The following is an 18,104-nucleotide window of genomic DNA, read 5'->3' on the forward strand; positions in this document are numbered from 1 at the left end:
TTCAACTCCTTCTGAGTGTAGAGGTACTTGAGGCTCTTGTGATCAAAGAATAACTCAAAGTTCTCGCCATACAAATAATGCCTCCATACCTTCAATGCAAGAACTACTGCTGCTAACTCCAGGTCATGTGTAGGGTAATTCTGCTCATGTGGCTTAAGCTGCCTAGAGGCGTACGCTACCACCTTACCATCTTGCATCAAAACACAGCCAAGACCTTGATGTAACGCATCTGCGTAGATAACAAATCTCTCACCACTAATAGGAATAGTAAGAACTGGTGCCGAAGTCAATCTCGTCTTCAGCTCCTCAAATGCCTGCTCACAGCAGTGGTCCCAAACAAACTTCACATCCTTCCGAGTCAAACGAGTCAAAGGTGCAGCAATATTGGAGAAACCCTCAATGAAGTGCCCATAGTATCTTGTAAATCCTAAGAAGCTACGAATCTCAGTGACAGTTGTAGGCCGTTTCCAACTCATCACAGCCTCCACCTTGGCAGAATCCACTAAAACTCCATCCTTAGAGATCACATGCCCCAAAAACTGAATCTGCTCTTGCCAAAAATCACATTTCTCAAACTTAGCATAAAGCTGATGCTCACGCAGAGTCTGAAGTGTAATGCTCAAGTGTCTCTCGTACTCCTCCTTAGTCTTGGAATATATCAGAATGTCATCAACAAATACCACAACAAACTGATCCAAGTAAGGTCGAAACACTCAGTTCATCAAATCCATAAAAGCTGCCAAAGCGTTAGTCAACCCAAAAGGCATGACTAAGAATTCATAGAGGCCATAACGAGTCTTGAAGGCAGTCTTAGGAATATCCTCCTCCCTAATCCTCAACTGATGGTAACCAGTCCTCAAGTCAATCTTAGAGAACAACTGCGCCCCTTTGAGTTGATCAAACAAATTATCAATGCGTGGCAATGGGTATTTGTTCTTAATAGTGACCCTATTCAGCGCACGATAGTCAACACATAAGCGGAGTAACCCATCCTTTTTCTTGACAAATAGAACAGGTGCTCCCCAAGGTGATGTGCTAGGTCGAATAAACCCTCGATCTTGCAAATCTTGAATCTGCTTCTTCAACTCACTCAATTCAGCTGGCGCCATTCTATAGGGTGCCCAAGAGATAGGTGAAATACCAAGGTGAGGTCGATGCAGAAATCCACTACCCTCCTAGGAGGCAAACTCAGAATATCTTGAAACACATCTGCATACTCTGACACTATAGGCAACTACTTTATAGTCATGCATTGCTCAACCACCTCAATGTGGGCGGGAAATCCCATAGTCATGGTGCCCTCGAACTCCCCACATTTATATCGAGAAGGTGACTATCCCGGAATTGAGAATACAATAGTCCTCTCATGACAGTCTAACTGAGCATGATATCGAGCCAACCAATCCATACCCAGTGTAATGCCCTGATATTTTAAATGATATATTAATTAGATTTATTTACCTTTATTTTATTTGTAAATGATTTGTTTGATTTAATAGAAATTTTTATTTATTAGTTTTCTTCAGCATATTATTTATTCTTTTATTTCATTTTTGTACTTTGTGCTTGTTTGAAATACTTTAATTGTTTTGATATCCCTTAATTTTGTGCGCGGATTTGATCAACCCATATTCTGAAATCAGGGGGTATCACAATTAGTAATTAATCAAAATTTTCATTTCATGGATTTGTGAATTCCGAGGACAGAATTCCTTTTTGTTAGGGGCGAAAAATGTAATATCCTGATATTTTAAAGGATTTATTAATTGGATTTATTTACTTTTATTTTATTTGTAAATGATTTGTTTGATTTAATTGAAATTTTTATTTATTAGTTTTCTTCAGTGTATTATTTATTCTTTTATTTCATTTTTGTACTCTGTGCTTGTTTAAAATACTTTAATTATTTTAATATCCCCTGGTTTTGTACGCAAACTTAATCAACCCGTGTTTAGAAATCAGGCGGTATCACACCCAATATAGTATCAAAGTCTCTCATACGTAATACTATCAAATCAATAAGATACTCCAACTCCCTAATTGTAACAGAACAAGCACGACATATTCTATCAAGTGTCGTCGCGCTCCCAAGTGGAGTTGCAATAGATAGGGCATTACTCATATGTCCAGGTTCTAATCCCAGTGTGTCCACAAATGATAGTGCAATAAAAGAATATGAAGAACCTGAATTAAATAGTACTCTAGCTATACTGCCATAAATAGTAAGTGTACCTTCCACTGCTGGTGGTGCACGGTCCTATCTCCCATCTAGAACAACTACATTAAACCTTACACCTCTGTGCTGCTGTGGTGCCTGACCTCTCTGATGTTGATCATTCTTGGGAGGCTTAGGACAATTACGAGCCATATGTCCTTTCTCACGATAATTGTAGCAATGCCCAATGAACTGATGTGGCTGTGTATCATGAGGCGTGGCTGGTACTAAAGCTGTGGATCGATCATCTTCACCAACTCTCTAACGTTTCCCTGCTCGCCAATCTTGTCTGCCTCTCTGCCAAGACTGACCTTGCCAGTTTCTCTGAGTCTGCTGCCGCTAACCCCTCTGATTCTATTGAGAGCTACTCTGATTCTGTTGAGAGTTGCTAGCCCCCTTACTTTTCTGTTCCGCCTTACGCTCCTTCTGTTTCTGAAAAGCAATGTTATTTTTCTCCTCTATCGCCATAGCACTTTCCACCACTTTAACATATGTGTCATAACGATGACCCACCACAAACTTCTTGACATGAGAGATCAACCCTCACTCAAACTTTCTAACCTTGTGTAACTTATTCAAGAAAATGTGAGGAGGGAATTGAGATAGCTCTGTAAACTTCCTTTCGTACTCACTGACTATCATCTCATTATTCAGTTCCAGCTACATGAACTCAGTTACCTTCTTCTCCTTCACTGATAGTGGAAAGTATTTGTCATTGAACCGAGTTTTAAAATCATCCCAAGTCATAGCTGTAATGTCCACAACCATCCTGGTCTCTGACTGTCACCACTGGCGCGCCTCAACAGATAAAAGAAAAGTACCAATCTTCCTTTACTTCACCTCAGTGCAGTCCATCATCTCAAGATACTTTTCCATATCTTCAACCCACTTCTCGGCATCAAGTGGATTGGTAGGTCTGACAAATTCAACAGCTCCCAATTTGCGTATATCTCTGATAAATCCAATTATAGGATTCGGCGTATAAGATGCATCCTCCAATAGAACATTGTCATGGTCAACACCACCACGACCGGCACCTCCCTGACCTCTGCCTCTAGTAGGTCGTCCTCTGCCTCTTCCAGTTCCTGACATCCTATTTTCAGTAAATAATGTCAATGATAAGTCTCACAAGTAACTTATACTTTAAACAGGAGCATAGTAAGAGAACAAATAATTCGTATAAGTATATGCTCCTATTCTTACTATCACTTCATTTAGCCAGGTAATTCTTAACCTAGGCTCTGAAACCAAACTGTCACACCCCAAATTTTAACACAAGAACTACTTATTCTGCATATAAAATCTAAAGTATAACTTCTACCAATACTCAACATACATTCATCATAAATAGAACTACGATGAATCCTATCATTCAATTTAATAAATATGAGAGTCTGACAAATTTATACAAATAATGAATAGAGGTGAAATTTCCTCTAACAAAATAAAAACATCCATAACCACTAAATCAACTAAATAAAGTCTCACAAAACCCCAACTTTATTACAATGATCACAATAAAGGAAAACCGAGTAAAAATAAATAAATGTGCAACGAGCTAAAATCCGTCCCCGTCATGTGTCTCCATCACGTTCTTACTCTACGAGTACTTGAAATGTGATAATGGGGTGAGCTCATAAGCTCAGCAAGAAATGCTAAACACAATCACTGTTCAGCAAGCTAACCTTACCTTGTATTTCCATATATATAAGCAACTCAATAAGTGCATTAATTAAATATGCATATCCCAGTTAAAAATAAACTCAATAAATAACCATTGTTTACTTTTAATAAATCCACATATCTCACATGAGCCCCGGGCTCCCATCCAATAAAGTGGTGTGAATCGTATAGTCCTTAACTACCAAAAACACACATGTGGCTGGATTGTACGTCTACTCCCTAGATGATCCCCAATCGCATCCACTCAATAAGGGCTCATTAGACCCATAGCCATAATAAAAGGGTAGTGCACTCCCAAATAGGCAGGTCCCTGACCATACCCAAAAGTTGTCATAGGGTCAGTCCCTGATTACCCCTCTGACTAATCCAACCTCATCCATTAATCATTAATTATGGTGAATTGTGATATAATAATATAATATGAAATTTCATTATCATACTCATACCCTTAAATCATAACTATCACTTATTCATCCAGTACTGTAACCAATAATGAGGCATGCAACTGGAAATACAAATAATACCAATTCTGGCTGTGAAATTCCGTCCCAGTAATCTTAGTCACCAAGCATATTCAGTTTAACATTCATCTAAACTTCCTAATACAGATTGTATAAATGCACAAACAAATAAATAGATAAATATATATATAAATATATACACACATATATATATATACATATATATATATATATATATATATATATATATATATATATATATATATATATATCCACCTCTTCAATTGATCAGTTACAGGTACACATAATCTGAACATAGTGAATTTCTTAAAAAAATATTTAGTCCAAGTGTTTCATAAACGTATAAATTTTCCAATAATTTATAAACTAATTAAATAGAAGATTAAAGGTTCAATGTCATATCTAATATATTCCTAATAATTAAATAACGTAATCAATTTAATTAAGCAAAGTCTTTAAAGTTCAGTCCCACTATTTAAACAACTTTAATACTAATAGTGTCGAAAAACGAAAAATATGGAAATGACTCAGTCCTTAAAGGAAGTTGTCAATCCAAAGGAAAGAGTCTTAGAAACTATTTCCGAGCACTCGAGATAACACTAAGTGATGAAAAACCAAACACAGAATAGAAAAGATAACGGAAAAAATTTATCCGCAAAATTTAATGAAAAAGTAAAGGAAGAAAATGACCGGGTCATTACAACCTTCCCACCTTAAAGGGATTTCGTCCCCGAAATCCAGCCTCAATAACAAAAGGCGAAACCAGGACAACTACAGAGTACATCTCCGAGTATCCCACACAACATGCTACGAAAACAATCCCAAAACTGAAAGATAACGCACAAACTAATGTCATTCGCTCCCACATGCTTACGATAGGACAACCCCTCAAAAGAAAAGTGACCACACGGCCACATGACAAGTCAAAGGTCACATACAGAACCCAAGGTCAGACAAAGAAACAGAAAGCAACAACCGTAAGCATTCCTCCTGATGAACCATCATACCAATCTAAAAATAACCAACAAAAGAACTCTAAGATAACCACGTATCAAATCAGGATACATAACAAAGATAATGTGGCAATACGAATAGTAACCAGAACCCGCCCACGACGTACTTAAATGTGTGGTAGCAATGACAGTACCTAGCACCCGCCCACACTTACTCGTCAGTAAGGTAGCATCGACAGCAACTAACACCCGCCCATAACACACAACTTATACGGTAGCATGATAGTATAAGGCACTAGTTCATAACCTGCCCCCACTAGGTCTACCCATGAAACCTCTCGATACAAATGATATCAATGTTGTAAATCATCATTACCAAAAGCAATCTGGTAACTCGGCATTCTGTAAGAGTTAAGACATGGTCCAAAGACGTCGACATCCCGGCCACTCTCAAAACCGTAATGACTATGCTACAGGTACCTTTTGGCTTTAGGTCTCAATCCTCAATACAACAAAACCAACAACTTCAACGTCTTAAAACTAACAACATCAATTAAGAATCCAAAGCCTGACAGACAAATCAACACCACCAGGAATCAAAATGAACCTCACTACAGGAAATTTCATCGAAAGTCCCACATATCTCCCTAAAATTGATCAACTACGAAACCACACTGAAATCAAACATCGAATTAAAATCCCTATCACGAATAACGAAATCCTCGAAAAATAAGTCCACCACGTGGCACACACATCAAAATCCTGACAACCAAAGTCACAAAACAAGTCTCTCAAAACCGTGCTTAGCATCACTAAGCTAAATCAAAATTCCTTAATTTTAGTCCATAAACAGTCACTGGAACTACGATTCCTAAAACTATGCCTAGTCATAACTAGGACAAGAAAACTCCATAAACAAGCCATATCCAACAACAATCCCCCAAAACTTCTCCTAAGAGTCAATCACATCCAGGTTTCCAAAAACTAAAGCAAGTCTCCAAAAGACATCCTCAAAAGAGCATCGAGCTCACCTTATGAATCAAACAAATCCTCAATGATATGGACACTAAGTCCCCGTAAAATGATCTCACACAAATCAACTCACTCTGAGCCCCACAACTTCGTCAACAACCACGGCAAAAACTCCCCATGGGAACACACGAAGGAAAGGAACCACCAGTCCTAAGAAGGACAACACCATGACTCCATCTCTGAAACAAAAGACAACAAGGTCAAAGCCTTCACCCCCTACATGGGAGTAAGTTGACCAAAATCCACCAAATCCTTACCAAGGACTCAAGACAACAACGGTGATCCCCATGGACCAACCAACCACAAAACCATGCACAAGGCGAAGAAGAGAAGAGACTCGCTCCTTGTGAAGTCCCAAACACGAACCACGAAAAAGAGGAGAAACCCTATTCTCCCATAAGTGTCAACACGACGAACACGAAAATGGAGCATTCTTCCCACCTTAGGGATGTAGACAGCTCAAGACAAAACAAATGCGAAAACTCATTTACCAGGAATCTCACAACGAAACCATTACAGAAACCGGCATACAACTACGTGCGACCGAGGGAAACAAAAAGGGAAAACCAAACATGGAAGTCATGCATCTGACAAGGAATGCAACTACCAAATAAGTAAATCTACTCACATAGATAAAATCAAGGGTACATGCGGCACGTCTCCACGTAAACACAAAATCATGTAATTAAAGCACAGTAACAACATGACATCTCTAAGCATATATGTAAGGCATGCTAATGTCACACAACAAGAAGATAAATGTGGATAGACCTCCACCTACTCATGCATCGCAATAACATAAATCATATTACTAACATAGTAATAAACAAAACTGCAAAAGATAGAATGATGCAACAATAAATTTCATAGACACCATATCCTAAAGTGTCTAGGAAAAAGGAAGGCAAGTCCTAGCCATAAATTGACTCCAAAAACCAATGTGACAACAACTTGTCTCAAAACAAACGTAAGCCCTCACCACAATGGTAAGACTCTAACAATCCATCTCCAAATCTAAAGGTGACACTATGAATGACACTAATAATACAATGCTCTCACCAACCAAAACATCGATCAATCGACTCGACCACAAAAGCGTCATCATGCAAGGAGAACTCAAAGAAAATGGCAACCATAGCCATACCATGAACAACCAAATCAATCTTAAGAATCGTTCCTAAAATGATCATCAATCACCGACCAAAAGGACTACGCCTATCGGAACAAAAACTAACGCCGATTCCATCCGAACTGCACTCATAACTAGCCAGTACGGTAGCATGACAGTGCCATACACCCGCCCATAAACGTACCCGCCCACAAAAATTGCAATCTCAGAGGAACCTACCAAAACAACCAAGGATCCTAAGAGGTCCATAACCTCATCATAGCCCAAAACCAACAAAGCCAGCCCTACGGCTACGCTCAATGACTCAACTCACGAGAGCCTAAACAAAAGGGGTCTCTCCACTTACCTCAAAACCAATGCTAGATCAATAACGACCTAAACTACAATAAAACTGTGACTACAATCACCATTAATCTCAACTCGTGCATCAATGACCAATCCCGTGTCATGCCAAATATGCAAAACAGTTATACATATACAAATCTAACCTAGCATACATTATATATCATGCTCTTTACAATGGAATTCAATCATACTAAATAAACGACATACCACATGTAACACGTAAGCACATAAACATGTTATCAAACTAAAATATGTTATCATGAAGCATATAAACACGTAAAACAAAGCAACAAAAATGTGATATGCACCCAAAACCCGTCGTCCAAGGTATTCAAACCTAGGAGCTCTGATACCACCTGTGACGGCCCTGGTTTTCAAGCCAGTGCGTCCTATGATGAACCGAAGGTTGATCCGATAACGGATTCAGATGCGGAAACAAGAAACAAGACAACGGTCTCCCAAGGCACAACACACCTCTAAGACACTTTGATGACCTTCCATGAGGTTGTGGAACCCAATGAGAACTGACGCGGAAGTAAAAAATCATAAAATTAACAATTAAGCCCCCAAGGGCAAAATAGTCATTTCTAAAAGTATGGATTCAGGTGTCATCGAGTACACCACTAGAAAGACAATGAAAAACTAATTAAAATGGACTCAAAAATCGCATGATTCAGAGTCCGGATGAAGGAGAAACGGTAAGACAAAGAAAAACGAGCACTTAAGGCTAAAAAGGTAAACTGGTAATTATCCAGGAATACCCGGGTGTAACTGAGTACACCGTTGAATAGATGACGAAAAATTAATCAAGGTCAAAAAAAAATTCACTTGATTTGGAATCCGGACGAGGGGGAAAAGTCAAAAACAAAAAATGATGTCGCGGCGGCCCGACGAGGGTCACGACAGCTACAGTGCTGTCGACCCACTACTGCTGCAACTGAGAGTAAAAACGGGCATCTAAACGAACTTTTTTGGAAAAACTCAAAGAAAAAACCCTCCCCCTAAAATCAAGTTTTCTACCCAGCTAGGCAAACGGAAACAAAAAAAAAAAATGCATTATGAAATGCCCAGAATGCCCCTAAGAAAATCAGGTCAAGAGGGTAAAAATCTTTCCGAGTTGCTGCCCAAGGAAAGGAAATAGGGCTTCGGGAAGTTTTTAAATTGCCTAAATTGAAAATTCAATCTTAAAATAAAACCACAAGACCCCGGCAAGTTTCAGATTGGTTGACACGTTTTTCAAAAAAAGTCGATGAATATTAACAAGTACTAAAATCTCAAGTTTTAAAGAAAATGGCACAAACCAGAAAAATAAACTTTGCGCGAAATTTCCAAGACCAAGACGACATTTTCTGGAAAAACACAAAGATGAAACCCCCCCCCCCCCCCCCCCGCGGAAATCAAGTTTTCTACCCAGCAACGCGGACGAAAAAAAAAAAAAAAAAAAAAAAAAAAAAAAAACACATTTTGAAATACCCGAATTGCCCCTAAATCAGAAAAGGGTAAAAACTCAAGAAAATGCAACTTTAAGTTTTGCTTTTTCATCAAGAATGGTGTTGTGTGCCAAAGTGAATATGCAAGCATACATAATATGATAAAGTAGACGTACTACAATGGCTTACGGCCTCATGGCATGTTGTATGCAAAATATGACCCTTCAATGCATGAAATCTCCTAACTTCCAAAAGCAACAATGAAGTTAAAAATTAGCATACATATCACATAAGTATCTTTGGCCATTGGCCTCATTACATACACATCTAAGGAGTATCGAAAGGTGCACTTAAGTGCACATTACATGGTTTGAACAACAAATATATGTTTTGTCAAAATGAACCAAAATGGAGCATGATATGCTAACAAGTGCATATTCTAATATAACAAAAATACTCCAAGTAGTCAAGCAATCCTAAGAGTGATGTGTATCCCACAATAATGCTTCTTTACCTGAAAAACACCTAGTAACTTTGGGGTGAGTAAACAAGTTTACTCGTAGGGAATGAGCATGCATAAATTTATCTTTACACAACTTTGCAATTTGATGTAAAACAATTCATAATGTTTAACCTATATTGGAACTTCCAACATAACGCAATAAGATGCAAACTCACAAAGTTATCAACTTGGAATTTAAAATGCGAAATCAAACCAAAGTGGATACTTGGACATCATGTCGGATCAGACCGACACCATAGTTACTTTAGGGTTACTAGCCCATGGGTAACCTCCCTATGTGCACATTAGACTTGTAGGGGGACAATCCCCCGTACTAGAACCAAGCCCTAGCCTTAGTCATAACAACGACATCCCAAGTTTCCAAAATTAACAATTTGTGAAACAACGTATATTTATAAGCATAAACATTTATACAAAATGTAAAACCATCTACCATGCATAAACCAATTTTGGAAACACAATACATGCCCTATGTTCACAACTATAATGGTATGAAGAATATTGGATCATCATTATACAACTTGTTACATTCTAGAGCAATATTAACCCATATTAAGAACATAATCTCACAATTGGGATACAAGTCTAAAATCATAGTTTAAATGGGTCATCATCACAAAATACATACTCAACTCATTAATACAACAATAATGGAAATTAATTACACAAAATACCTAATTCCTCTATATTTTCATTTCTCATCCAAACATACTCAATTTAATATATGTTGAAAAACTTATCATAATCATTACATATATTCTTTCTAAACCTAATTTAAATCATGGAAACATATGAATACAAATTAATTAAATTAATTTATAAATTCATCTAGATTTTCATTTCTCATCCAAATATACTCAATTTAATATATGTTGAAGAACTCATCATGATCATTACATATATTCCTTCAAACCCTAATTTAAATCATGAAAACATATGAATACAAATTAATTAAATTAATTTATAAATTTCTCTAGATTTTCATTTCTCATCCAAACATTCTTAATTTAATATATGTTGAAGAACTTATCATGATCATTACATATATTCCTTCAAAACCTAATTTAAATCATGGAAACATATGAATAAAAATTAATTACATTAATTTATAAATTCCACTAGATTTCAAAACAACCCAAAATGACTTCAAGTTAATATATGTTATGAATCAAGTCATGGCCTTTCCAAAAATCATATCTTAGCTTAACTTCATGCAAGGTACCCTTAAGTATTAACTTAAAAATTTAGATTTAAGACATGTATTTCATTTATACCAAGTCATAAAGCTTATAAAACATCAAAAACATAAACTAGAACACCCCCTACCTCATAAGAGGATTGTTCCTCTTAAATCCAAGGCAAATCAACACAAAATGGCAAACCCTTCAAGAGTTATGTAGAGGGGGATGAGAGGAAACAAAAGTATTCCAAGCTTAAGGGTCTTGGGTGAGTGGAAGGAGGCCAAAAATGAATTCAAAGCCTTGAGTCAAGCTTTTCTTTCCATGGAGGCTAGGCTAAGGTTTGAGAACAAAGTGGTGAGGAAAATGAATGAAAATGTGGTGAGTGGAGGATTTAGCATTCCTCCACTCACTATGTGAGTCTACACCATGGTCTTCACACACACATAGTGCAAGACTTAAAATGAACCTTACACTTGTCATTAATCTAAGGCTCCTTCCTAGGCTTAATCCTAAGCCTACACTTGTCAACAATCCAAGCCAACAAGTGGTCCAATCCTAGGCCAACAAGTGGTTGAATCCACACCCTCCATGTGTTACAAGATTAAGCTTCCAAGTGGTTCCACCAAAATGTCAACAAGTGGTTCCATAGGAGTGTGACACTTGTCATACTTTTCAAAAATTACAAAAAAGGTCCTTTTTCAAAATATCTTCTAAATTAAATTACAAAATGGCCCTTAAGAAGAAAAATAATTACTTTAATTAATTACACTAAAACCCCACAAGTTAAGATTATTACAAAAAAAAAAGTTATGCATCCATACCCTTTACAAGAAAAGTAAGCACTTAGCATGCTTTTCTACAAAAGTAAAAATGTAGATATCACAGAAATTAAATATCATAGATGTATGCAAAGCCGGAATCAAATCCGTGCACAAAAAGTGAAGATATGTAAGGAAAAATAGAAACTGAGAAAAAGACAAAATATGGAAAAGGACGAAAAAGTGAATAGTGTCGAAAAACGAAAAATGTGGAAATGACTCGGTCCTTAAAGGAAGTTGTCAATCCAAAGAAAAAAGTCTCAGAAACCATTTCCGAACACTCGAGACAATACTAAGTGATGAAAAACCAAACACAGAATAGAAAATATAACGGAAAAAATTTATCTGCAAAATTTGAGGAAAGAGGAAAGGAAAAAAATGACCGGGTCATTATATACTCCTTATTTGGATTCAATAAAAAATACAAGAAAATTAAAATACAACTAAATCAAAATGTAAAAATTCAGTTTTAGTACAAATTGGGGTTCCCGACAGTTTTGGTAAAACTTGATCCTCCTTATAGGCCAATGTAGAATTGATGAAAAATTCTCAAAAAATCAAATTTGGTTAACTAAAGTATAATGAGTAATTACCGGAAAAAATTATTTTGAAATAATCATTATTACAAAAATTCATTTTTCACACTTAATCAAAAATATAGTTTTTCATGAGGCACATTTAAGGGTCCAAATGTCCGTTACTAAGTCATGGTAACAAAGGCTTCATATGCCTTAATCTTTACATTCTAGTGACTAATATGAATCATGTGATTGATGTGCATGGTTTTAGCATTTCTAGCTCAAGTGATGAGTTTTTTCAAAACTTATACAAACTTAAACTAACTCATTCCTTAGCAATGACTTCATATCTCAAATATATATATATATATATATATATATATATATGAAGAAGTTCATAGTCTACTGCTAATGGATATAGGAACATATAAATGATGATATGATATGCATGATCCTATATAGATGAGCTTCAAATGGATTCATAAATACTTTGACATTGAATCCTAAACACTCACCAAGCTATCTACCCTTCTTCGAGCTTTGTCCATGATCATTTAGGCTTTGAGGTATTCTTGCTTTCTTCCTTTCTTTGAGTTGCTTATTTGCTAGTTGTAGTCCAAGCTCTCCTTGGATGGACTTGCATTTGGTTCCTTGCAACTTCATACTTCTTTGTATCCATTCTTTTCCATTGATGTGATCTTTATTACTTCATTGAAGTCATTCTTTGAATATGAATCATCTATAATACTCAATGTAAACTTTAGTCCATAAACACCATTAATGGTTTATAATAGGGGTGCACACGGTTCGGTTCCTTATGGTTCTGGTCGGAACCGGAATCGGAACAGTTCACAATGGCTCCTAAAAAACGGAACCAGAACCGAAACCGTATAGATTAGAACCGAACTGGAACCGAAACATGGAACCGGTTCGATTCCGGTTTGGTTCCATGAGAATCGTTAACCATGAGTTGAGAGAGAGCGACTAAAGCTTGCGAACCCGAACTGGAACAGCGGGCGATGGAAACTGAAAGATATGGGTTTAATTTTTTAAACAATCTGAAATGATATGCCGATATGGGTTTTGAACTTTTGATTCTTACATATAGATCTGAAATATATGGGTTTTGAACTTCTGATTCTTGTAGATTTTGTAGTTTACAGTTGAGAAAATCTGAAGATGGAGGAGGCAAGGCGCTGACTACCGAGGGTGATGAGGATTCGAGGAAGCTTAAGATTCGGCAACTGGAGAGGCGAGGGTTAGCTCCGCACAGGAATCGTCGGAACAGCTCCGTCGCCGAAGCCTAATCTCAACCACTCGGAGAGGTTTTGGAAGGAACCCATGTGGGAATTCCAGAGAATGATAGATTGGTTAGGGATAGATAAGATTCAACTTGTGAATTAAGGATTGGGATTGGGATTAAAGAAGAAAGGGTTAGCTTAAGATGGGGATTGGGTGATGAGGAGGCAGCTTGAGATGCAGAGATCACAGATCAGACTCTAGGTTAGATGGTTAGATGAGTTTTCAAATTTTCCCACGTGAATTGAGGATTAGGATTTGTGTTTTGTTTTGTGGATTAGTCATTACCCACGTGGCTGCTTGTAGGCCTCATAAGGTAACTAATTATATATATATATATATATATATATATATATATATATATATACACACACATATACGGTTCTAGTTCTTATTGGTTCCCACAGGCTAGAACCGGAACCGTATATATATACACATATACGGTTCTAGTTCTTATTGGTTCCCACAGGCTAGAACCGGAACCGTACATCCACGGTTCCGAAATTAAGAACCGGAACCGGAACCGAACTCACGGTTCCGGTTTGGTTTTCACGGTTCCACTGTTCTTTTGTGCACCCCTAGTTTATAATCATCAAAATCACTAGATTATCCTTGGTTAAAGGCTTTGTAAGATAGACGTCAATATGATTATAACGAACCGTAAAGGAATACAATGAATCCTTAACTTACGTTCTAAATAAAAAAGTACACAATGTGGAAGTCTTATAACAAAAGAACCCTAGAGACATTTGAACGTAGAGTGCTCTGATATCAACTGTGATACCCCTCGATTTCGAAACACGGGTTAATCAGGTCCACGCAAGAGACCGAGGGGAATACCAAACAATTAATATTTAAATTGAACACAAAATACAAAATGAATAAATAACAAAGAAACGATATTGCTGAATGGAAAACTAATAAATAAATCATCTCCATTAAATAAAATATATTAATTCTTAAAGATAGATAAAAAAATCTCTATAGAATAAATCTCCATAAGAAATACAACTCAGGAATCCTCAGACATAGACCCCTAATCAAATCCCGTAACTGAAAATAATAAATGTCTAAAAATTGAAATAACTAATAAGAAGATAGAATCCTACGTCGATGACACCAGAAGAGTGATGATGCCAAGTCTTTGATCTGTACAAACAACTTCTAATCCTACTACTAACGAGGACCTGAAAAATATAACAATGGTGGGTCAAAACCCACAACAAGTCTTTTCTACGACAGCCCAAACAGAGACCGGAGAAAACTACACATTAATAGTTAACTCATGTAATAGCTAAATAGTCGATAAGTATATAAATATACACACTAAAGACTCTCACTGTATTAAGGCAATCTCAACTATGTAGTGGGAATCTCATGCAAATCGCACACAAAGGTGATTACGAGTCGTCCTTCTACCAGGGCACACACATCCCTAATTCAGCTACCCATCTTATTTGGCAATATACGCCTACATCCTAACCACTAATCCTAATCCTAGTAGACACAATATTATTATAGATATAATAAACCATATCCTGACAATGGTTAACAGATAACAACCACGCCCATATCCTGACAACGGACTGGAAGTGATAAAAATAAATAATAGCCATGTCCCAACAATGGCATGTCATCCATATCCTGACAATGGTCTGACATAGAATGAGTCTAAACTTATTAGTCATCTCATCCACAGAATGCCCCCATATCCTGATAATGGTGCATATATAGAACCAAATCCCGACATTGGTCCTCAAACAAATCCAAACATATATATATCATACTTCAATATTATAAAATACAGATATACAAGTGATTATAATCATATCATATCATAACAGCACATATCATAATATCACATTATCAAATCATAAGAATGACTTATAATTTTTTTAAGCTTCCTACATCATGTATCTCACATAAACTGAATCTTAAGTAAGCTGGTATTTTATTTTACAGCCAAGTAACCATTTTCCAAATACATTTCATGTTAAACATTTAATCTTAATGGTTAAAAAATAATTAAAAGATTAAAATCTTAAATTCTTTATTAATAAATTTAAATCACATGCATCATTGTGTTCATGCCTATTTGAATTTACAAATCCTCATATCTAAGTCCCTATTTAGTGTTCGAGACCTTACATGATCAATTTGGGGTCAATTTAAACACTTTAATAAAAATTCTCCAGAGGGTGCTCGGACACTGTTTCCCAGAAAGGGGTGCTCGAGCACCTTTCAAGGGTGCTTGAGCATTGTTTCGTGAAATAGCTCGAGAAACTCCTCTTTAAGCCCTATTCTCTATTGTTAAGGGTCCTAAAGTATGTTACTAAGGCCCATCAATACACAAGCACGAAAATTCATCATTATAACATGTAGAAATCCATTAAAAGTTAGATCTAAACTATGAATTTATCAATTCATACAACAAGAACAATAATGAACATAAAGAACAATAATGAACATAAACTCATAAAAACCTATGTTCTAGATCAATTTAAATATGGATTCCAATTTTAATAATTTTTAAACATACCTAAAGTTATACTAGAGACATATAGATCACAGATCTAAGGTAAAAGTGTAGAATAGAGAACTTGCCTTAAACTTTCGGATCGAAAGCTAAAATCCTACTTCCTTGTTCTTCTTCTCTAATGATCCTTCTTCTTCTTCTTCCCTCTATCTCTTTCTCTTTCTAGTTTTCTCTTTTTCTCTTTCTAAATCTACTCTCTATGTATATAGATAGGTAAAATACATTACCTACGCTTGACAATTCACAAACTAGGTAACTAATTTAATAAAATGTTATTTTTAATGAAAATAATATAAATATATATACACCTCATTATATATATATATATCCAACCCATTTAAGATCACACTCAAATAGTCCAAGACCCATCTAGATGGTCTATGGGTTATGACGCAAATCCTTAAAATAAAAACAAAATAAAATAAAGACCATTTAACTAACATAATTAAACATTTAAAATAATTCAATTACACAAACACGTCACATGGAAGCAAATAAAAATACACATACAATTAGCCAACATAAATTAATTTAATTAATTCAAATAAAATAATTTAATAAAACAATTAATCAATTAAACATCCAATTAAATATAAAAGCATTTAATCAAATAGTCACATAATTAAATAAAAATATAATTAAAATAATTAAATAAATTTCAAAAAATCAGGGGTATACACATCTTTTAACTTCACGATCAACCCGACCAAAACAAAAACACAGATGGTAAACGTTCATGATGAAAAGAGACCCACTTTCTCTGACCTTCATGCACAATATGAACCAAGGTTGTTAAATTCGGGATTCTACCTTGAATCGTTTTGGGTTCCGTAGAATCAGAATCGTAAAATCAGATCAAGAATCATAAGATTCTATCAACTAGTAAAATAAGAGTTCAAACTAACTTCTTAAGCAATTAATATCTTTAAAATATAGTAAGAATAAGGCCAAAACACAAAAAAGAACAGATTAACAGAACACATGTCTGGAAAATTAGAATGTAAAAAGAACAGAAGTAGAGCAAAAAAACCTAGTGACAGGGTACCAATGGATGGCTTGTTTAATACTTTAATCTTCTTCTTTCTATTTTATTTTCTTCCTTGGTTAGGAAAGCCAGAAATTATTCAAAATATTTAACCAACCAACAGAAAATATTACAACCAACCAACCAACAGAAAATATCAAAAAGATTGCTTTGTTTCGTTACAGAAGTAGAAGTAAGGATGAACTAACGAGGCAGAAGCAGAAGAAGAACACAAAAAAAATTGCTCTGTTTCGTTACAGAGCAATTTTTGCATAATAAAACTATAGAAGAAGGACAAAAAAAAAAAAAAAATACTACAGAAGCAGAACAGATTCAACAGAAGAGAAGCAGGAAAAAAAAAAAAAAAAAAAAAAAAACCACACCTTTGCGATCTGAGTCTGAGAACTGAGGAGTGAGGACTTCGAATTTGTTGAAGACTTGAAATGTCAGACCGCGAACGAAGTCCAGAAGTTGTTGAAATGTCAACTGTCGAACGAAGTCTAAAATATCTTTGCCAAAGTGAAGTGAGATCGCGGTAAAGCAAAGTGAGATCGCGGAAGAGCGAAGTGGGATTTGGTTTTATCGACTAAATTGGGGCTGGCAGAGGAAAAAAACAAGAGATTTTGCCCTAAATTGGGCCTTCTCTCTATTTTATCGAATATTTAATGGTTTTTTGGGCTGGGCCTTTCTTATTTCAAAAGCCCAATTGTAAATAAAGTAAACTCAAACCTAAAAACAAGCCCAGCAAAGCCAAATTGCAGAATTGTATCAGAGTCATAGAATAGTACGATTTCACGATTCTGCTACGATTTTGATCGATTCTGCTGCTATTCTGTACTATATGATGATTTATTTGCAAGTTAACTCGTTTTGGGTGACCAAAATCCTAGAATCGTACGATTCTACGATTCTGGATCGCGATTTTGATAACCTTGA

The 18,104-nt window shown here is 35.9% G+C and overlaps 1 long non-coding RNA gene across 1 annotated transcript in view; it reads right to left on the reverse strand.

Annotated features, from left to right (window-relative positions):
• Positions 1-17,763, reverse strand: part of LOC132311265 (uncharacterized) — a 41,170-nt gene extending 23,407 nt beyond the window's left edge. Inside the window, exon 1 of the long non-coding RNA XR_009482914.1 lies at positions 17,552-17,763. This is a non-coding gene — a long non-coding RNA (uncharacterized LOC132311265). The remainder of the gene's footprint in view (positions 1-17,551) is intronic.
• Between the last annotated feature and the right edge of the window lie 341 nt (positions 17,764-18,104).

Source organism: Cornus florida, unplaced genomic scaffold (assembly GCF_030987335.1).
Source record: "Cornus florida cultivar Cherokee Brave unplaced genomic scaffold, ASM3098733v1 CherokeeBrave_3.0.0_Hap2_Chr06, whole genome shotgun sequence".
NCBI lineage: Eukaryota > Viridiplantae > Streptophyta > Magnoliopsida > Cornales > Cornaceae > Cornus > Cornus florida.